This window comes from Pteropus medius, unplaced genomic scaffold (genome assembly GCF_902729225.1).
Source record: "Pteropus medius unplaced genomic scaffold, Ma_sr-lr_union100, whole genome shotgun sequence".
NCBI lineage: Eukaryota > Metazoa > Chordata > Mammalia > Chiroptera > Pteropodidae > Pteropus > Pteropus medius.
Genome location: NW_024346692.1, coordinates 3,131,513 through 3,153,559, shown reverse-complemented (window position 1 = coordinate 3,153,559; position 22,047 = coordinate 3,131,513).

Below are 22,047 nucleotides of genomic sequence, written 5' to 3'. Positions count from 1 at the left end.
TAACTGGAAGTACCCTATTTGGTGACATTTGTTAGAATATAAAATATACCTCTAGTTTATAATGAAATTTATATTATGGGAGATGGGAATGAGTGCACATTATCAAAAAATATTGAATTCTTATGCAGGAGGAAAAATGTATTATTTGGTTCATGTAAATACTAAATGTTATAAGGAAGGCATAAATTCTGGGTATGCAAAACTCTTCACCTTTAACACTGAAAAACAGAAATTACAAACTTTGAAAGAAAGGTTTTGGTGTCATTAAATACTGGCATACAGCATGCAGTAAAACAGCAAATTTACTAGTAATTGGAGAGCACATAATACAGTAAGGCAAATGCCACTACAGGATTTCATTGAGTACTCTAACTAAATACCAAGCCACAATATAAAGTAAGTGGCTGAATTATTGTACAGATAACCAAAGTACATTTAGGACAAATATTTTATTAAGAACCAGAGCAAAATATGAAGCACAATAACAAACCTGAACACATTTCAATATTATGTTTATACATGAAGTGTTTGTTGAGTAATAATACCTAGCAGAAAAAAAATATATATATATATTAGTTTGTATCTGATAGTATAGCAGTACCTTTGTTGCATTTAGCTATGGTTTATGTTAGAGATAAATTTAAATATGAAATGTTTGAGGAATAACTGAAACACTATATTACATCAGCCTGTGGTATGTTTTTTTAAATTTTTGCAATAAATATGCCAATAGGATGCAAAGGCAAAATCTATAATTTCGTTTCCCTCTTGTGAACTCCCACAGCACAGTCTCATACATCTCATACTGCATGTAGCCATTTCATCCTGCTATTGTATCTCCATGGAACTCCACTAAACTACAATATTTGAGGGTAAGCTGTATGTCGATTTAGCTTTATATCTTCATAGTTATTTGCACATAGATGAGTGAAAGAAATGAGATTGACTGACTAAGCAAGCAGAAGAAATAGAAAGAAAAGTAGAGGTTGATCAGACAGACAAGGGAGAAAGGGGAATTTTAGGCTGAAAGAAGAGCATGTGGAAAAGGCATCAAAGTGTGAGAAGTATGTTCTGTTTACGGAGGAATTATGAGAGAAGAAGCTGAACTAGTAGAAGCCAAACCATGAGAACTTCTCATGTCATGCTAAACAGTTTGGACTTTATTCTTTAGACAATGGGAAGTCATTCCAGGAAATGAAAAGATAAGACTTGTATTTTAGAAAGATCATTCTGGCAGAGTAGAAGTTGGCTGGGAGTGTGGGAGAAGGACAGCCATTGTGACAGTGAGGTCAGAGAGACCAATCAGGAAGAGGCTGTTACAGTGTTTCAGAAAGAAAAGATTAGGGTTTATCCTAAAGCCAGAGCAATGGGAATGAAGCAAAGGGGAAGGATCTGATAAATATCTGGAAACATTAGGCAACAGAACTAGATTGACTGTACACAGACAGTGAAAGAATGAGTGGGAGTCTAAGATAATTCTTAGATATTTCAGTGGTGGTGCCATCCATGACAGCAGTTCTTTAGGAAAGATAAGGAGTTCTTTTTGGGGACCTGAGAGGTGGGAAAAAAATGGGGCTCATAAAGCAAACAGAAGAAGTTTGATTCAAGAGACAGCTGGAGAACCAAAAAAAAGTTGTTTATAATACTGTACTTTGTGCTATACATTTCCATAGCTCGGGCCGTCATTCTTCCCTTCCAATTATTTTTTTCAAGCTTTCAGAATCTTTTAATTCAAACTATATGTGGAATAGCCCTTTCAGAATTCTTAATTTTTTTCCATATGTAAAGTAGCCTTAGTCTGATATATGTTCTATGTATTTTACTGATCCTACAGTGCCCTTCTCCATCCTCTCTGCTCCAAGAATAAAATTTAAAAAGAGACCTAGTAGGCCACTGTCATTCTAACAGGAGATTATTTTTCTAGATATAATGAGAACATCTTGGACATTTCAGAAACTTCGAAAAGTAATACTTTTCCTATATTTTTGTATCAAATTGTGAATGAGGCTTTTTGGTGAGCATCAATATAAAACTTTATAAAATTAATTTGTAAATTTCTAAATACAAGTCAGAATTCCTAAAGATAATGTTTTCGCAAACAAAATATGCCAGGCCTCTTTCAAAGGCAATGAATCTCTATCTTTCTGAAACAGCATATTATCTTTTGGAACAAACAGAATTATTTCTAAGGGCAGTACTAGATGTTTAGATAGCAAAGGTAGTCGATATTTAAAAGTTTTTAAAAATTCTTATTTAACGGAATATCGAATTGATTCTCCATTCAAAAGCAAATAGGCTTGCTTTAAAAAAATAGAAATATTAAGTATGATGAACTCATAACCAACCTAAAACAGCTCACTATCTCAAAAAATGTACTTTATTTATTAAGTATAAATTTAACTCCATGGGGGTTATAAGTAAATTTTTTACATGAGTAAAAATTTGGGGACATCTCACTTCTTCCTGCCCCTTGCCAGTACAAACTTGTTCATTGTTCAAATGTGTTTCTAATAAAAAAAAAAAATGATTTTTTACAAGGTGCCTTTCTGTAATGCTCAAATGTCAGTTGTAACCCTGCTGAAAACACAATGTAGCATGCTGAATCTTTCTTCATCGTTAAAGGGTAAATTTTAAATGCACTCATTTCAATCATAATACTTGTGGTCCTGAAATGGTCAAGATCACTTACAAATTTTAAGAATTAAGGGGCTAAAATGGCCACATACATGTATGTGAGAATCATTTATTTTTAACAGTACTATGAAACCACCTCTGGGGCCATACAAACAAATCTCAAATAAGTACCAACTTGATTCATAACGTCTCTTAAAGCAGAAAGTGACAGGCTTTAAACTATATGAGAATTTTTAAATTTCAACCATACATATTTAGTTTGGAATATATCCCAAAACCTTGGAACTGATACTCAAATTATCTATGACACATAGGCCAGAATTTAAGCATTTGAATTCTCAACACAGAGCTCATCTTGTATAGATGACAAACAAATTCACAGCTGCCAAGTTTTATGATTCAGTCAGGAGACAATTTATTGAAACCTTTTCCATGATCTCAGTATCCTTGGACTTTAGTAAGTGAAAGTCTGGGAAGCTGGAGAAGCAACGAATTGTGGAATAATTTAAAATATGAAATATTAAGTTCTACCTTTTAAAAACCAAGATAGTAACTTAAATTCTTTATGCTTCAATTCTGAGATAGCAGGTAAAGTTTACAGACTTTGATTCTTTTGGGTTTAGGTTCCTGGATGATCATAGATGTCTAAGCAATAGTTTGAGCAGTGTTTCAACAGACTATGTCATTGTAGTTTTCATTTGTTCTAGATGGTGAAATTTCTTCTTACAAATGTTACTAATCACTTTAACATTTATGGAAAAAATTCTGTATTTCAGAGGCTCATTAGAAAAAAGTCCCACAAATATTTAGCGTCTTACATGTTTCAGGCACCATACTATGCAATTTCACTTTTACTTAATTTAAATGACTCAATCTATGCCAATTCCATATATAAGAAGTGTATTCATTTTCTATTACTGTGTAATTAATTAAACAAAATTATCACTAATTTAGCAGCTTAAAATACTACCCATTTATTACTTCATTGTTCTGTAGATCAGAAATCTGGGCTCAGTGTGACTAGGTGCTCTGCTGAGAGTCTCACATAACTAAAATCAAAGTGTCAGCTGGGCTGTGTTCTCATCTGGGTCCTTTTCAAGCAGAATTCAGTTCCTGTGATTATGGAAATAAGGCTTGCATTTCCTTGCTGGCTGTCAGCACGGAGCTGCTCTCAGCGTATAGAGACCTTTTGCATTCTTTGTCACATGACCCCTCCCTCTTCAGAGCCAGCCATGGAGACTATTCCTTATGTTGAATACTCCTCACACTTCAAAATTCTCAAGAAAGGTCTTAGTCTCCTTGACAGGCTCACCTGATTAGGACACCTAGAATAATCTATCTTAAGGTCAACTGATTTGAGATCTTAATTGCATGTGCAAAATACCCTCACAGCAGCACCTAGAGTAGTGTTTGACTAACTAGAAGATGTATGTATACCAGAGGACAGGGAATCTTGGGGACAATTTTAGAGTTCTGCTTATCAGCCTCACAAGTCTGGAATTAAAGTGTCGGCTAAGCTATGTTATCTGAAAGTTTGACTGAGGAAGAATGTTCTACCAAGCTGATTCAGATTGTTGACAGAAGACTTTAGTACGACTGAGGACCTTAGATTTTTGTTGGCTTTTGAGTAGAAGCCACTCATTGGTCCCAGAGCTTATCAAGTAACCTGTGTAGGCAGTTCACGACATAGCTGTTTGCATCTTGGAGGCCAGTAAGAGAATGTCTTTCTCTAGTCTGCCAAGACAGAATCATATAATATGATCTAATCACTGGGGTGACATCATATTACTTTTGCCATATTCTTTTGGTTAGAAGCAAGTTACAGTTTTCACCTCGCACTCAAGAGGATAAGATTATGAAAGGGCTTGACGTTAAGGTGTGTCTGCCACAAAAAGTCTATGCTCAGAGCAACTGCGATGGAAGTTCAGATCAAAGTGGTTTTCAGTTTTTTAGAGTTCTGTGAATAGGGCCTGGAGGTATGTTGACTGTACAGAAGATGATACCAGGATATCAATTCAAATAATTAAAAGAGTATCCTATCTTCAAATTCCAGATCTGACATCAAATTATCTGGGTTTGAATCCCAAATCTGTCATGGATGATCTGTGTAACTTTACCTCTCTGTGCCTTAATTTCTTCTTCTGAAAAATGAAGATGATAGTATCCCTCTTAAGAGGCATCATTTAAAATGGAGCCTGACATGGGTGAAAAAGATGAAGGGATTAAGAAGTACAAATTGGCAGTTACAAAATAGTCATAGGTGTGTAAAGTGCAGCATAGGGAGTGTAGTCAATAATATTGTAATAACTACTTATGGTACTAGGTGGTTACTAGACTTATTGGAGGGGGGGGTCATTTTGTAAGTTATATAAATATCTAACCACTATGCTCTATACCTGAAATTAATGTAATATTGAATGTCAACTATAATTGAAAAATAATTTTTTTTAATAAAATGGAGCCTAACATATAGTACTTAGTAAGCATTAGACATTATTTTATATTCCTTATTTCTCTCTTAATGACCTGTAGTACATCTGTCATTCATGAACTTATCAAAATCTATTCTTAAACCTATGTATTTTTCTTGATGTGAATAATTTGACATATCTTATTCAGTGTTTTCAACTTTAAGAGCACTTCCTTACTTCTTTTCACAGATTTAGAAAGGTAGTCCACATTTATTCTCTGTTCACATGTTATGATGATGAATTTACTTTCACAAAATTTTTAATTTCTAAACTATTAATAAGTCTCTTGAGGGAAGTGAATCTTAATATAAAATTTTAAACATATTTTAATTATATATGTCTTGTTCTTTAGCTGACGTTGAGTGGTAAAATATGGTTAAAAGGTGATAAAATCTAGTGAGTGTTGGTGTTTAAAAATATTTATATAGTTTGTAGTGGTAGATGAGGAGATGTGTTTGGGAGTGATCATTGATCACATAACCAAGCATCCTAGAAATTTACACAGACTGTATGTTAGAAGGAAGCTGAATCAAATTTACTAAATTAAATCGAGTAGTACTAATTCTGTTCTTAGCTCTACACTAAGCTCTATACAGGAACAAAAACAGGCCAAACCTCATTTTCTATTCTGGGGCTTACAGTGTTGCTAAGGAAACAAAGCTCATACATATTAGACAGACATAATATAAGATGGCATAGGATTGCATTAAAATTAGGTAAATGAGTTTATGGGAATAAGTGATATAGGATTTCAAAGGAGAGAAGAGGGATTAGGGAGGGCTTGCTAGAGAGGCTTGAGAAAAGTTTGGATGATAAGAATTTGAAGAGGTAGAGAGTATTCAAGGAAGGGAAATATTTTGAACACGAGTTTGCTGTAAGAACTGATCCTAACTTCTTTGAAAGACAGCAAAGAGAGCAGAGCAAAGGATTTATGTTAGGGAGAGAGTAGTAAAGCATTTACTCTGTCTAATTTTTCCGAGGGTATCATTGCTCCCGTTTTGTCACAGTAGATCTTAGGGTAATGGAGATTAAAGTATCCATTAGAAACATAAAAAACAAAATGCCAAAATGTGAACTGACATGATAAATGTCATACTGCAAGGTGTTAATGTAGGATCCATTTGTCTAGTCTTTTTTTTTAGGCGAGGCAACCCTTGGTTAACCTCACAGAATGCAAGGACTTTGTCATCTTACAATCCCTTATTTTTTTATTTTTTACGCCTACAGCACCTGGTCTTCCTAGGTGGTCTCCCATCCAAGTACTAACCAGGCCCGACCCCGTGTTTATTTGTTTTAAACAGAAAACACTACCAAGAATTTTTTCAATATTATAAAACTTTAATAAAATTGTGACCAGCCTTATATGTAATTGCAAATGGATATCAGAGACAACAAAACAGGATATTGATTTCTTATCCAATAAAAACATAGCAAAGAATATAAAATGTTTCATCTTGTCTTCCAATTACGTAAGTTGAAAAAGTACTTTCAGATCTATACTTTCTTCAGATTCCCACAATAAATCTTTGAATAGATAGCATGGTTTATAGATAGATATTTAATTCTATTATAATAATCTATCTACAAAGTTATATTTCACTATATGTAATAGAGAATGTATATTAAGTGGCTATTTATAAATTGCATTAAATCATTTAAGCAATATTATTAATTGAGAAGGCTAGTAATTGAATGTGATTATCCAGTTATTTATAAGTTTATCATTTTCAAGAATTAATAGTTGGGAGAAGCAGATTTCAACTTATTAGAATTTCTAAGTATCTTTCCACTTACTCCTATAGTTCATTGTAGAAAACTGGTTTCTGAGAGACTCTTGAAAATCTATCTACAAAGTATCTTTTCAGCTATTTGAGTACATATTGAATGTGTTTCCTTTCTACATGAAATAGAATTGTATTCATAAATTCTTCCTGAACTTTTGAAAGCCATAGTGAACACTGCCTATGGAGAATCTATTCCGGTAGATATTTCTAGGATCAATATTGATTGTGACATTGACTAAATGTGTTTGATCTTCCATTTAAACACTCAAGGCCACAAGTGGTACAACCGCAAGGAGATAGAGGTGGAAAAATAGGTGCAGGGGTGGGGAATCCAGGCTTATGTCTCATTGCACCGGTATATAGAAACGTCTATTTTCAAGTCAGACACAAGAGAAGGATGGGGTGTCCTACCTACATTCACTCTATGTGTAGCTAGAGCCTGAGGGTTTCCTGTGCCTGTGGGTTTTGTCCAGGCCATGTACTACCCAGGAGCACTTGGCTAAGGGACAAGTGGGGTTAAATTCAGCTCTCAATTGGCTTGCCAATCGATGTGCCTATATGAGAATATTTTTGCTTGCATGAAGGGATATTTTTTTCTCATTCACACAAAAGCTCTGTATGGCTCTGGCTCTGGCCCTACTAAATACCACCCTATTAGTCTCCAAAGCAAATGCATTAACTGTGCCAGGAGAATCTTGAGCCACTGTCATAAATGCCTTAACTCTGTCTATCCTAGTTAAAAGTATGCCTTCCTTTCCCTGTTTGAAGACCATGTAAAGGAACAGAAAATTCTCAACTCACATTTAAGATAACTCTTAACTTTCTTTAATGGTGAAGGAAAGATAAAATACTACAGCTTCATAAAAAGCTATTGTTTATGTTAAATATCCTTTTGTGTCATGTAATTAAAAAAAATTAGCTCCAAGTCAAAATATAATATTGTTAGTCCCTTATAAGTATTCTTGTCACCTGCTGAACAGTTTTAGGTGTGACTCCCAAACACACTTGAAATTTTTATTCAAACTCAGAAAGCTCTTCTTACTTCTCTGCCTTTAAAAATGTCCCCTTCCCCCATTTTTCAAAGCTCAGAACAAATTTCAAGAACCATATAATTTTCTCTCTTATATACTAGAACCTTCCTCCACCCTCTCTGTTCATTTCCATAACACACAATTGGTTTGATGCAGCCCAAGGTTCAGGCTGTAGCACAAGACTACATAGCTCTAAACAGATCAGCTTGGGTGTAGTGGGGGAAGCTGCAGCAGACTCAGTAGGAAGAGAGGTTGGGAGAAGAGGCAAAGTTGTTGGCAGCAACACCATCAAGGCAATGTCACATAGATGAGGCATTTATCATAAAGAATAGAATTGCTTTAGTCTTTAGGCTACCATCAGAATCTGTTTACAATACTGGTGCCCATGGGCCAACATGGAGAATTCTCGATCCTTCCAAAACTGCTTGGGAAGGGAAAGGAACTCAAAGTAGCTAGAAGCACAGCTTTCAACTGGTGGGTATTTATCCAGAGACTCTTTACACTGTGTCTACTATTCTGTTATTCTGTTACTCATAAGTCCTTGATTGTCCTGCCTCAGCTGACAGATGGATAAGCGTGGTCTACACCATCATTGCCAACATATCCAAATTGCCTTTGTGCAACTTTGCTGCCCCCTCAAACTATTCCCTGCTTGGTTTTACTGCATATTCATTCCATCTCCATCTTTATACTTCATTTTTTCTAGCATGATATTATTCCTTAATCCTAATATCAGGATTAGTCCCTGAGTATAAGGTTAATATTGGTCAAATGATCCTACTTTGTGAGTAGAAGAGTAAATAAGTAGCTGAGAACAGAACAGACCAAAAAGCACACCAAATTACTCTATCTACTCTTTTTGGAATATGCCCTTAGATTTTCTCTGGTATCTTTGTTCATACTAGTTCCTCTGCCCTAATTAATTTTCCCACTCTTTTGTTGTGGAGAAATTTAAACACTCGAGGCCATTTAAACACTCAAGGCCACAAGCAGTGCAACCGCAAGGAAATAGAGGTGGAAAAATAGGTGCAGGGGTGGGGAATCCTTTAATATTTAAGTCAAATGCTAATTCTTTCTTAGAGTATTTCCTGAAATATGATTATTTACTTCCTTGTAGTATATGTCTTACATATTTAGAAGTAATCTGAGGCAGGATAAGAGCAGGACACCAAAGTCCCCAGACAACAAGTAGGAGTCTAGAGGTTGGAGAGATACATAGACTACCTCCATCATGTTAAAGCTAAGAATATAGAGCACGTAGAAAAGTAGGTCAGGATCCAAAAATTGTAGCCAAATTTTGTAATAAAATTAGGGTGCTAGGGCCAATGTGAAGAATCGATGGATAATCTAGTGGTAAACATGGAGCATAGCATTTTTGAAGTTTATGTCTAGCTCTAGATGAAATTTTCTTGCTCCCCAAAGAGTATGTGACCGTGAGGTAGTTCCAGAATTTTTGGTTCTTAGTTTGTACTTCTCTTATATTATTCATCATTCTGTATCTTGCAAGTGCTCATCTTCCTTACTAGCCTATAAGATTAAGGGCAGACTTTTGCTCATTTCACCTGTATCGTCTATTGCAGTGCTTTTTACATAGAGGTGTCTTTTGAATTGTAGTTTTGAAGATTAGTTGAATTTGCAGAAACTATTAAGAATCCAAGTGTTCAGATGTTGAAATTTTACTCTTGTAGGACATTCAGAAGGAAATAGCTGGCAATCAGTTGGATTTGAAAGACCCAAGATCCAGAGGGAGTAGATGGATGGGTAGAAATAGTTGGATAATTTCCATCTATAGATGATAGCCAAAGTAGTATGTGAAGAGATAAAAGAGTGCTAAGTTAAGGATTACACATAGCGGATAAAAGAATAAAAATTCATTTATTCTAATAACTAATAACTAATATTTATTATTTAAAATGTTCCATCCATTTAGCTACACAAAATTATACAAATATACTTAAAGGAGTAATAAATAGTTTCTACCATCAAAGATTTTCAGTCCTGCAGTGGTGATGACAGGCTAGTGAGGAGATGATTGTAATATATATTAAGTGGATAAAGAAGTATATTTAAGGAAGCGGGTGTGACTAGCAATGGTCTAAAAATGCTTTAAAAACTGAAGTCGAAAAACAATTTTATTTGTCTATAATGAGATCATTGATCAGCTTTGAATATTCTGTTTTAGAGCAGAAGTGAGGCAAATCTGCATGATGTTTGCGATATTGGTTAGGTGATGGTGTAGAAAATACATATTCATTTTAGTAAGTCCTGCATTGTTATTGGGTGCTACTTGCTAGACAAATTCACATATCTACATGTTTCTTTTTCTTCAAAGAGTATTATTTTTTAGCCAAATGTGATGACCTAAATAATGCAGATGTTTTATTGGATATCCATTTATAAAGACTGGATTTTAATAGCCATAACAGTCCAAGCCTTTTGCCTCCAGAATCCAATGTGAGTGAATTGTTCGGAGAAAAGTGTAATGAGGTTATCTACAGGACTTTATTAGTCATGGCACAGTAGGGTCCCATTTTAGTCTCTCTTTATAATAAAATATTTTTTATCTTCAATATAGCTTTAAATATCTAGAGAGCATTATTCAATAAAATCATTTTAAGGCAATCACCATTTTTAAAGATTTGAATTAAAAATTGATGATCCATTTTGTTCACTGAAATTTTGTTCCAGTGTGTTATTTTGTTATTTGTGAGATACTGCTGGAAGCTTATAGTTTTACATTATTTAAAATGAGAAGGAAGTTCTCCATTTCAGCAAAAACAAATTCTACAACATCTCACCAGGAAAAGAAGGTTGACTTTCCCATAAATTACTGAATATTTTTCCACATGCAAAAAGGATTGCAACACACTGAGAAAAATACAATGAACCTGTTATAGAGCAACCTGTCCATGTGTTGCTAAGAGATTATGCATCACGGATTTGTGAACATATATAGCACAGAGACCGGTACACAACACACACCCTGCAAATATTACTTAAACTCTAAACTGTTTCATTATTTTGTATATAAATTGATAAAGATTCTGTTGAAAGGTATCATTAGTCAATGGTTATTTTATTGATAAATCAGTTATAGACACAAGTGGGATCATCCCTGAGGTCTTAATGAAAATAGCCTCAGAGGATCTGAAGCCAGTGTATTTCTGAGGGTGAAGGGGGAAATTAAGTTTATTTTTGCACACCTTCCTGATCTGGATCCTGGTCTGGTACACTGAAAATTTAATGATAAGAGGTCTTTTTTCATTCCTTGTTTAATTGTTTTTCATTCTCTTTATTAAGTGGTTTTTTAATATTAAATACATGAATTTAAATGTGTGATCTGTAATATAATTTGAGATTTTGATATTTTTCTCAAGTATCCCATGATACTAATTAGCACATGATCTGAAAATGTTCAGAAATTATTGGAGGCATTTCTTAATGTACGTCCCATTAACTCCATTTTATCTGAATTTGAGTAATAAATAACTACCATGAACTTTTAATCTGGAATAAATAATATACCATGTGTTTTCACAAGTATTTTAAGACAATCATATTGACTAATTTAATGCTCATAAATGAGATTAATTGTAAGGCAAATCAAATTCAAGTGTATATTAAGTAAGGGACTCGTTTAACCACTTGAATGACCCTTCTTTGCTGGACATTATTCTAAGTGTTGAACACAGCTCTGTGAGGAACTATGAAATGTTTGGGATTTTATTCGACTTTCAAGCTAATAAACAAGCCTGTTGCTGCGTCATGGATCCTGGCAAAAAACATAAGATTCTTGAGTCAGAGATAAAGGACTTTATTAGTCATGGCACAGTAGGCAGTATGAGCTTCATGTTTGCATCAATTTCTCATGACCCCCAAATTCCACAGAATGACACAGGAGGGCCAACATGGATGCCTACACAGGAATCGGGTTGTGTCATAGGAGAACACTGTGCTTAGGGAATTTATCACTGTCCAAGTGAATGGCAGCAAGCCTGTTGTTCGTCTGGAAGAAGATGTTACCTCTTCTCCCCAGAATTGCTTGTTTCAAACATAAATGAAATGTGACCTTGGTTAAGGCCAATGAGGGCCTTGTATTCTTGGCACGCCTAGCAAGCCTGTGCAGTGACTCTGAGGGCACATTCACAGATTGCCTCTACCAATAAAAGCTTTAGATCTTTGCCCTTACAGAGCTTACATTCTGATATTAGGATTCTTATTGGTGTAAAGGATTTCATCCTAGGCTGTTTAACTCCTTCTGAACTATTGTTACCATTATCTTGAAGCTTGCACTGGTTTCTTCCTCATTTTTAGTTTTTATACACACTGACGCTTTATCTTGCATTGCTATTTACATCTTTTTTGTTAAGTCTTATTCATTAGTCAAATTTTGCCTATATCCCAGGAGCACACTTCTGTCATAAAGGCTGGACTGAGTTCCTCAAGACATTTGCAAGCAATTTCCTTAAAGCCTCACTACTCATTCAGGGTGTCTCTCTTGCCTAAAGCAATGGTCGAATGTAGGCCTGAAGACAGGTCAGTCAGAGTTTTGCCCAGGCTATTATTTAGCCTGAGCTAGGCTTCAAGACTCTAGGCCTATGTCTGCCATGTCCAGTTATTTGTGATAGGAGAGGCCTGTGTTTTCTTTACCCCTTTATTTCCTCTTATCTTCAGCTCTGGTTCTTTATAGCATGATTGTGCACTGAAATTTTGCTTTGAGTGGCAACCAGTGTTAGAGAGAGATTTGTTTGTCTTACAGTTGCTCCACTCTGACGACTCTGAAACACTCAAGCCTACATCCATAAAGCACAATAAGGAGCCATCAATTCAATTCACCCTTGCTTGAAAATAGAGCCAGGATATTATGAGGTAGAGGCAATAGTACAGAGGAATAGAAAATGAAAGAAATGTAGGTTCTTAGAAGAAAAGGATTATTAAAGGTGCCTAAATAAGGTTTAATTTATACCCTCAAATAAGATAATATGATATAAAAATAAAGAAATATTTTGCACTATCCTCTGAAGTCCAACTGTGTTCTTTCTGATAAAGCACTTCATCTGAATGCTGTTCCAGATAGTGTTGGGCACAGTAGCCAGGTTACTCATCAGTATACCATGTTCCTGGTGGTGACAAACGTAGTTAAGGAGGAGACAAGGAGAAAGGTCGAGATAAAATAGAAGTGTAAGAGATTGTGGCTCTGTGGGTAGTCCTGTATTGTATGTTTAAATCAGCAATAATTAATTTATATGTGTGACTGTGTATAAAAATGAGTCTGTAGAGGATTCATAGTTTAAAGGTGGTCATGTATTATATTTATATCTATGTTTATACACATATATATGACTGAAATAACTAGTTCACCGTATATTAGGTCCAATATATTGCTAAGGTTCTAGAAAGCTGAAACAGTCATTTCCTTACCAGTTTCATTATGTCGTACAAAATTATATATTCTGTGTGGAAAAAATATTGTAGAGGCAAAGGAATTTGTAAGAGAAAGATACAAAATGTTTGAAAGAGACTTAAAATCTGTGACTAAATCAGAGAAGGAAATGACATTTTGAATACAATGCACTTGTCAGGATATATTAGAGAAAATTTATGTCACAGACAAGCCAAAGAAAGAGGCATTTGTATGCTACTAACAGTTGGTATGATCTGTATGTAGAAATAAATTTAAGTGTGGGAATAAAAGTAAAGAGAAAACTGACAGAGAAAAGACTATGTAGGGAGAACAACCAATAGAAAAAATTCAATGTTTAGTCTTATGTAATGATTCTTAAATACTATCATATTAAATTCTCAGTGATGCATCTGTGCTGACATGGTGTCTGGGATTTCAGACCAAGAACTCATATTCACCTTGAATTAAAATTATTGTTCCAGATTTGAGCCAAGAGCTCACCTCCATCATGGAAACACAGCTGTTAGCATCATGAAGTATATAGGAGTGTAAGCTGATCAGGCAGAGTCCTTTTGGTTTCTGAATAAAATGGCTTAGTTGTAGAGCTCCCACAGAGATGATCTGTAGTCAGAATTGTAAATATTGGCTCAAGAGATGGTTTTGACACCGAGTTTCAAGCAAAGAACCTAAGTGTCGCTATGCATTAACTAAATTAAGGAAATCTAAAAATGTTTTATAAAGTTGAAGGATAAGAATTAATTTCTATACTACCTTCCACAAATGCCCAGTTTCTTAAGAAATTGCGCTTCTTTTTGGAATATTAGCCACCTATTGAATTCATTCAAGCTACTCTTTGCCCACTGTGGAAGCTGACTGCTCTAGGAATATGGCCCTGAATGTATAGCCTACAATCACCAGGCTTTAGAGCACTGGTAGGAGGGTCTGCCTCTCAGAATCCAGAGAAATTTAAGAGGGATCAGAGAACTATGAGTCATCTTTGGCACTTACCAAAAAGTGATCTCAGAAGGTGGGCTTTGGAGGCCAAGAAATGAGGAAGATTAAGTGAGAATCGACATATTCCAGTGTTGGGGATTATTTGGCTAACATATACTGAGCTTAAGTAGGCTTTTAATAAATACTTGATTGATGAACTCATCGATCAAATCTTCTCTAAGTATTTTATATCCCTCATGAGTTGTGGAAGCTAAAACTAGATTTGGTATGTTACTGTCATTACTGTTTATGTATTATAACACTGAGCAAACAAGTAACTTTTGTTGGTAAAACATCAATTTTTCTAAATGTCAGGGATAAAAAGAAATATCAGAAATTACCCTGTCGTTAAAGGCTTATATCCTGAGAGATAAGACACACCCATGAAGGGAGAAATACCAAGGCAAGATAGTACCAGATTAGTTCTGAACACATTTGTTTCCTGACTCTCTCCAGAGACTTGAAAGGCAAACTCGAACTAGTTTTTCTTTTCCTTTATGCTTCCATCATCCCTTTACTATCCTCAATGCTAAGGCTGAGTTGGAAAATTTGATCATTTATAAGTTCTTATCATAACTTAATTTGAGAAATACAGTGTAGGCAATAATTGTGGGGGAGGAACAATTGTGGCAGTAACCATGGGCGGGGGGATGGTCATTTCTGTACTTTTTACAGGAAGACCAGGACTCAGGTAACTAGATGTGTGTAGGGTGGGTATCACAGGAAGGAGGAAGGCCATGAGTGAACCAGGTTTGAGGAATGAGTGATTAGACATATTTTGCTGAAGCGGGGAGGAAAAGAAAACAATGGAGGAGAAAAAAAATGTTGAAAAGATATGGGGCAGTGGGCAGAATGTAAGAAATCTTTAATAGGGACTTACATAACCCATAAGCAATGAAGAGTCAATACAAGTTTTTACATAAGTGTGTAAGTTATACCAAGAACAACTCTGGATTGCTCTGCAGGATGGATTGAAAGTATGAGGAGGTAGGAGGCAGTCGAGTTATCCAGTGGTCCTAACAACAGCTAGAAATGAATTAAATAATCATTTATTCAATGAATTTCTTCTCTGACAGTGTGTGTGTGTGTGTGTGTCCGTGTGTGTGTGTGTGTGTGTGTGTGTGTATGTGTGTGTGGAGGGCAAGGAAGTTTGGCACAGAGGTTTCCTCAGGTCACAAGCTAATCAATAGCAGAGACACACGAGAACTCGAATATTCTTACTCACTGTTTAGGACTATTTCCCCTCTATCACTGTTAGGAATCTACTGCAACATCCGGAGCTAACAAATGAAGGCCTGAACTAGATACTGCCATTTGAAATTGAGATGAAAAAGGACACTTGAGAGGAAGTGTAAAGTAAGAACCAGCGAAGACATGATTGGTGATTGGAGAGTATATTCATTTCCTATTACTGCTTTAACAAATTACAACAAACTTGATAGTTTAGAACAACACACATTTACTATTCTGGAAAGTCACAAGTCTGGAATGGGTTCCCCTGGGCTAAAATCACAGTGTTGGCAGGGCTGTATTTCTTTTGGAGGCTCTAGAGGGAGAATCTGTTTCCTTGTCCTTTCCAGCTTCTGGAGGTTACCCACCTTTCTTGGCTTGTGGCTCCTTTCCATCGTCTAAGCTAGAAATGGCCCATCGACTCTATTTGAAGCCACACCACTATAACACTAACCCTTATATCTTTTTCTTCAACACTTAAAGGATCTCTGTGATTACACTGGGTCCCCCATTCAAACCAGGGTAATTTCCTTATTTTAAGGTCAGCTGATTAGCAACCTTGATTTCATTTGCAACCTTAATTCCTCCTTTCCCTATAACATATCATACTCACAGATTCCAGGATTAGGACATGGACATCTTGGGGGTAGAGGAGAAAGGTGTCATTATTCTGCTTATCATAGGTAGATTATACTAAGGTGTCATTATTCTGCTTATCATAGGTAGATTATACTATTTTATACATATATTAAAATAAATGAAGAATGACTCTAAGGTTATGAACTTGGGAAACTATAAAGAATGATACCAATGACAGAAACAAGTAAGCTTGGAAGAAAAACTGATTTGTGGGTAAATCATCTTGAGAAATGTTGACTTTAAATTAATGTGTTATATTCAGATGAAATTTCCCAACAGGCAATTATCGAGAACTCAGTGTTAGAAAAGTTGCTATCTGACTACTATGGTAAGATCTTTTCTATGTTCTTAATTTTTCTATTTGTATATTTCCGTATAGTCAATAATTTCTGCAGTGACACTTAAAGTACATATGGATGTTCACTATGCACAATAGAAAATCACATTATGATTAATATATCTTACTATTCCAGAACTTACTTTGCATTTAAAACAATTTTTCCATGTACACACAGTTTTATATTTCATATAAAAAACTGAAAACAAAGTTCTAATGTATTTCTCATAGCACCAGTGTTTTAATGGAGCTCTATGCAACTTTGGATGAAAAATATTTTTGACAAAGTACAGAGGCAATTTCCTTTATAAACCAAAATCATAGCAGTTGGAGATGATTCAAAACATTTTCGGATAGCTGCACATATCACTAACAGGCAGCACTACGAATTATTCCAAATAACATTCCAGAACTGATTCCAACATATCATTTTGAAAAATTTGTTTTCCCTAGTATTTTGCTTCACAAGTTTACTGTTTGATTGGTCAAAGGAAGCTGATAGGGTATAAGAAAAACTAGTAAGATAGCAAGACTTACATATTATAGTAATTAAAACAGTATTGTATTCACACAGAAAAGACATATAGACATGGAGAAAGAATTAATAATCCATAAACAGACAAAAATCTATACATAGAACTCGATGTATAATAGTTATGATGTATAATAGTTGTTAATTAGTAAGGAAAGTGTTCTGAGACAAGTGGCCATTTAAGGAAAAAGACAAAAGTGTTTCTCTACTTCACATAAAAAACAAAAAAGAAATTTCAGATAGGTTAAGAGTCATATATGACAAGTGAAACCTTCAAATGTTTAGAAAACATAGTGGAATATGTTCATGTCACTAAAAGCAACTGACATAACAAAGTAAATTGTTAAATTTAATGATATAAAAATTTTAAATCTACATCTACAAGATGTTATTTAAACACTTAAAATCCAAGAGAAAATTGAGAAATACTTTTTAACTACATAAAACTAATAGATTGGAATCCAGAATGTATGGAGTCTCTGAAGTCACTAAGAATAAGATACATAACCCAATAGGAAAATTAGCAATCGTTAGGGAAAAAAATTTTAGAAACAACACCTAAAAGACAATAAACACATGAAAAGATACTCAATCACACCCGAATTCAAGAAAATAGAATGAAAATATAAAATAGTTTACCACCATCACGCTGGCAAAAATTTAAAGTGATTGATAATACCAAGTAATATACAAGGTGAGAAGAAATAACCTTCTCAAACACTGTAGGCAAGGATGTAAATTGGTACAAATTCTTTGGAAATTAGCTCATACTTTATTTAAACTGATCATGACCTTTAACCCAGAAACTTTCAACTTCAAGCGTGTATACCTCTAAACAAATATTTGTTAACATGGCCATTAGAAGCATATTCAGGGAAGTTTTTTCTACTACTTTTTGTAGTAGTGAAAGTTTGGAAATAACTTGAATTTTCATTACTAGAACAATATATAAATTAATTATGCTACTTTAACACAGTGGAATATAAGTAGAATTTAAGTGGATGAACTTGCCCTACATATGTTTACATGGACACATTTTTATATTTTAAACACTGTGCTAAGTATAAAAAGCAAACTGTGAAAATTATTTTTCATTATACCATTTATATAGAATGTCAAAACATTCAAAATATTCGTATTTTATTTATGGATATAAACATAAGTAGTAAAAGGATCAAAAACATGCATGGAAATGATGCACATCAACTTTATGACAGTGGTTATTTCTAAGGCAAGGTGGGAAATGTGAAGAGCAGGAATTTCAACTTACTTCATAACTGTTTGTTTCTTTAAAAAATTGGTACACAAATGGCAGAATGATATGCTTTAAATCTTGAAATTATCTTAATGATTGTCTACTATATATTCTCTATGTAATATGTAGGGCTTTTTCATTCTATGTATTTTCTAATAGTTTTACTGAAATATAATTCATATACCATATTGCTTACCAATTTAAATTGTACAATTCAGTGGTTTTTAGTATATTCACTGCATTGTGCAACTATCACCATAATCAATTTTAAAACATTTTCATCACTCCAAAAAGAAACCATATATCCATTAGAAATCACCCGCCATTTCCTCCTAACTCTATACAGTCCTAGGCAAGCAGTAATCTACTTTCTGTCTCTATAGATTTGCCTATTCTGTACGTTTCATAGATATGGAATTATGTGTGGTCTTTTGTGATTTGTTTCTATCATTTAACATAATGTTTCCAACTGTCATCCATATTGTTACATATGTCAGTACTTCATTTCTTTTTATGGCCAAATAATATTTCATTGTTTGTGTATATCACATTTGCATATTCCTTCATCGGTTGATGGACATTTGGATTGTCTCCACTTTTTGGCCTTACAAATGATGCTGCTATGAACATTTGTGTACAACTTCTTATTTGGATGTATGTTCATACTACCTAGAAGTGGAATAGGCAGGTCATATGGTAACTCTATGTGTAACATTTTGAGGACCTGCTAAACTCTTTTCCAAAGCAGCTGCATCATTTTACATTCCCAAGAGTAATGTGTGAAAATTCTAATTTTTTCACATCCTCACTAACACTGGTTATTGTCTGTCTTTTTTATTACAGTTATTCTACTGAGTGTGAAGTGGTACCTCATTGTACAAATTAAATCCTGATATGAAGGCTGATGGCATATAGAGCCTGTTAACACTGATTTGGGGATTGAAAAAGAATAATATTTTAAGTATTATTTTCAGACACATATTTGGGATAAAACTGCATAGAACATGAAGCAAAAGAAATAATCAGTGGTAGAGAGAAAAACTGTTAGTAGAATGTTAATGTAATTACATAAAAATAGAAAATCTCCATTTTAGAATTAGAAGGAAGGGGTATGTAGGTGTGTCAACATCATTATCCAAATCTATTTTTATGCAATGAAATACTAGCAAATAGCGGAATTGGAACATAGTGAATCAGGCTAATGGTTGCTCTCCTTTGATAATTTAAAAGAGAGAGATGATAAAATCTGGGACAGAAACTTTTAGCCAAAACAGTCTGTTTAGTAAAAATGTATTAAGTTAAAGAACAAATTTTGATATCTATTATAGACTTTTGTAATTCAAATTCATTTAAAAGTTTGATGAACTTTGATTAGGTCAAGGATCAGAACAATGCATTCTTCTCCGTGAACAGAATAACAGTGTCATAAAATAACATGATGATGAAAGACTTATTGACAAAGCACTGTGAAGCCATAGTTGGTATGAATTGAGAGAATTAATCAAATCTTAGTTTCTTGAAATACTCTCATTCATTTCATTACCTTTTTTAAAGGGAAAGTGTATTTTTTTTTTAAGTAGAAAGGCGTATTAGAAAAATGTTCATTATGACAAAATCCACTGAGTGAGCACATAAAAAGATAGCTATACCTCCTTTAGCAGCCATGTTGGAATCAATAAGTAACATATTTATATTTTAAACATGTTTTATGTATCATCAATTTAATTCATATAATACACGAAAAAATCAGTAATAACTTCAATTAATATAACTAAGGAAGGAAAAGAAAATATTGTCAAATTTTCTTGTCCTTTTCTGTCCTCCCCATTAATCTCAATTTTGTTCTGAGTTATTTGCAGGTTAAAAGAAGTGCCTTTCTTCAGCCTTTCTTCAGCCTACATGACTTTCACAAGAGAAAGGGCACATGCAAATCTCCTAGGACTAAAGCAGTGACTATGTATGACTGAGAAGATTACTGGCCATTTACTCATTCAACAAATATTGTTGTATCCTACCATAGGCCAGGCACTCTCAGAGCACATGATATAAAAAGGAAGCAGATAAGTAAGCATCCTAATAAGACAGAGTGATAGTCTAAAATATAAATTTCCGTAAAGTTTTAAGAGGGAATGGAGAAGAGTACCTAAGAAGAATTTAATCATGAAAGGTTTCTTAGAAAAGACAACTCTTGAGCGGGGCCCTAAGAATGAGTTTTAGAAACAGAACCAAGTGGAGAGTTTAGAGACATAAATTACACATAGAGACAATATCATGTGTCCAGAGTCAAAAGAAAGAATTATATAATTGGCAGATATTAGAAATTCTTATAATTCAGTATATTTGGACTCGAGGGCCTGTATGTTGTGACAGACACTAGTAGGAGAAGACATTAGCAATGGGGCTATTCATCAATTGCCTTGTCTGTGCTGTGCTAAGGAATTGAAGCTTCTGTTTGAAGATAGTAAAGAGGTACTAAAGATCTGAAAGCAGGACAGTAACATGATTAATGTAATTTAAAGGTCTGGGCCTCAAAAGCCTATGACAAAAATAAGATTATATTTACTTTCAATAGTCACATTATATCAATTATAATGATATAGGATGATGATTTTAATTTGGGGCTGATGAGTTTGAGATTCTGGTAGGAAGTGTAGAAAGAAATGATGGCTTACAGGTATATAACTCAGTAGAGAAGTTTGGGCTAGAGGTAAAACTATTAGGAGCTTTGATCAGGAAATAATCAGGAATTGTAGAATTATAACAGAAGAGGACCAGGAGCAACACTGCAGACACTGACACTCTCCAGGTAGAAAGAGGACACAGACTGTTGAAGGCTGTGAAGAAGCCATTGCATAGATCAACTAAATCCCATGGAGGAAACAAAGCAGTACCATCAAAGTTTTCAAGGAGGAAGAGGTCCTCTGACTGAGAGCACTAGAAACTCTGAATAGCCTATCCTTGGAAGGAAAGACACTACCAGTGCAAATACCTACTTATTTTTTGCATTGTCTCACTTTATTGCTTTGACTATCTAACCTTGCACATTGTTATTGAACAGTAAGTGGCAAACAAAATTAATGATGCCTGTAAAACTAGAGAACATAGAGTTTCTCACCAAAGAAATAAAGTCATCCTTCTCTACAGCAACAAAATGATAAATAAAAGAAAAAACCATAAAATTTGTCTTTTACTGTATCATGAAATCTTTCAATTTCCATAAAATTCAAGCATATCATCCTCATAAAAATAAAAAGTTATTTGAAAACTACTTCGGTGTGCCTCATATTAAGTTAGAACTATTCTCTCAATATATAATAATAATAATTTTCATTTATGGTCAGAAGTTATCTGCCAAGTTTCACTTAACTTTATATAGAAAAATTTTATGTTCTAATTCACTTTCTTATAATTACATATCAAAATACAATTGAAAAATATTTAACAGGTTATAGAATTAAAATATTACTTTTTAAAGGGAAAAATGCCTTACCTAATTAAGAATTATTGAATTAAAAGAAAGAAGTATAAGCATGGAACATGTTTACTTAGTCATTATTGTCATATTAAATAACAAATCAATATTGTTTCATGGTGAGAATGTGTTCTGACCAGTTTTCAGAATAGAAAAGCATTAGCTGGACACTAAACCTGAGTCCTGATTCTGTTGCTAATATTTTTAATAACCTTAGAAAAAATTAATTAACATACCAAGGCTTTGTTGTTTAAAAAGTGTGATC